The sequence below is a fragment of the Perognathus longimembris genome, unplaced genomic scaffold (genome assembly GCF_023159225.1).
Source record: "Perognathus longimembris pacificus isolate PPM17 unplaced genomic scaffold, ASM2315922v1 HiC_scaffold_5434, whole genome shotgun sequence".
NCBI classification, from domain to species: domain Eukaryota; kingdom Metazoa; phylum Chordata; class Mammalia; order Rodentia; family Heteromyidae; genus Perognathus; species Perognathus longimembris.
Genome location: NW_025960861.1, coordinates 109137 through 111368, shown reverse-complemented (window position 1 = coordinate 111368; position 2232 = coordinate 109137).

Here is a 2232-nt window from a genome sequence, read left to right as displayed (position 1 = left end):
TGAGCCACAGCGCCACTTCCAGCTTTTTTTCTGTGTATGTGGTGCTGGGGAATCGAACCAGGGCTTCGTGTATGCGAGGCGAGCGCTCTGCCCCTAGGCCACGTTCCCGGCCCCCGCGGTTGTTTTTGTATGGTGAGGATTAAGGTGAGAGAGGATGGGGTGGACGACAGGGGTCCCGGTCAGCAGGCAGCCGGCAGCTCCCGACGTGCTTCGGGCCAGGTCGGCGGACCCCCTGCTTGCCTGGGACCCCTTGGGGTCCTGAAGCCCAGCGGGCCCGCCACGCAGGCCCCGGCCGGGCTCTGTCCCAGCAGCCCCCTCCTCGTGACGGACGCTCCGGGCCGCATGTCCAGCTGGGGGCCCCGAGTGAGAAGCGCGGCGTGCGTGACCCCGCGTGCTCAACAGAGGAGCCCCCCCGCACCCCCCGCGGCCCCCGCCCGCCATCCCCCGCCCCAAGCCCCGCCCACGCCCTCCTCCGCTCCGCCCCTGCCCCGCCCCCACCCTCCCCCGCCCCGCCCACAACCCTGCCCTGCCCCCGCCCTCCTCCGCCCCCGCCCCGCCTCCAGCCCCGCCCACACCCCTGCCCCTCCCCCAGCCCCGAGGCCTCCGCTGCCAGCCCCGCCCCGCCCTCCCCCGCCCCCAGCCCCGCCCCCTCCAGCCCCTGGCGTCTCACCTTCCTCCCTGCAGGTGCAGGGGGAGGAGGAGGAGCCCACCGGGGGAGGAGCCTGCTGTCCTCATGACACCGCGGGAGCCGCCTCGGCCCCGGGGCTGGTGACTGCCACCCGCCCATCCCCATGCGCTCTTAGCCTCGGCAGTGACAGGAAGGAGGGTGCTGGGGCTGGGATATGGCCTAGTGTCAAGAGTGCTCGCCTCGTATACATGAAGCCCTGGGTTCGGTTCCCCAGCACCACATATATAGAAAATGGCCAGAGGGGGCGCTGTGGCTCAAGTGGCAGAGTGCTAGCCTTGAGCAAGAAGAAGCCAGGGACGGTGCTCAGGCCCTGAGTCCAAGGCCCAGGACTGGCAAAAAAAAAAAAAAAAAAGAAAGGAGGGTGCTGGGGCCCAGCCCGGGGGAGGGGGCCGCCTGGGGGCCGGGAAGCCCTCCCTTCCCTGTGCAATCCGGGAAGCCGTGGCTCTTTTTTTTTTTATTACACTACCCACGTTGGAGATCTAGGAGCTGAGGTCCAGCGAGGGCGGCCGGCCGGGGCTCGCGTGGCCGCCGGGCCCTCCGCCCAGCCGTGGTGACGGTCGTCCCCTGCCCGGGTCCTCCTCCGGTCGGGGTGGGGCGGTGGGGGGCGGGCGCCTCGCCCCCGGGCGGTCCTGGAGGGAAGTCCTGGGCCCCGCAGAGGGCGGGCTTGGGGCCCCGGGGCCTCGCTAATCGCCGTCCTCATCCCCGAGCGCCGTCCGCCGCCCTTCCCGCCGCTCGGGCTCCCCTACCGGCCGGCGCGGGCGGATCTGCGCCTGCCTCTGGAGCCGGCCGCCGGTGTGCTCGAGGGAGCACCGACAGAGCTCACGCTGGGTGCAGATACATGCTCTAACGTAATGGGAGGAATGCGGGACGCTGTAAACCGTCGCGCGCGTTTCGCCCCCCGGAGGTGGTGGACGACCCTCGGGTCAGGGTGCGGAGCCAGCTTGGAACGGAGAGAGGGGTTCACCCCGGGACAGCCTTCAGCCGCTGGCCAAGGGGCGGCCTGGGCTGGGGGCCCCCGGGGGGCCGGGGGGGCGCCTGCTGCTCGGGGAAAGGCACGGTTGGGCCTGGGGACCTGCCCTGGCCGGGCTCCTCTGTCCCTTGCCCCCCTCTTCCTCCTCCTCCCTCTCCCCCCCCCCTGTCCTCCTCCTCCTCCGCCTTCTTCCCGGTCTTCCTCCTCTCCCCGCCTCTCGCGTGCTGTGGGGGCTGAGGGCAGTGTGGGGTGGGGTGCGGGTATGAAGGGGGCCCCTTTCTTCTTTCCCTCCTCGGCCCTAATTGTGAACGTGCTCATTAGAATAACAAGAACTGTGCTGGAGACACTGGCTCATGGCTTTCTTCTGCTTTTCAGATGGAAACCACATGTACAATCTATGCCATCTTTCCCCTTCAGCATGCAAGTGGAGGCTGGCCCTGGGTCCCCTCGTGCGGGGCTCAGGCTTGTGCGGGGGCCTGCGGCCCTGCGCTGTTGGCGCGGGTGAGGCCTGCGGCTCTGCGCTGTTGGCGCGGGTGAGGCCTGCGGGCCTGCGCTGTTGGCGCGGGTGAGGCCT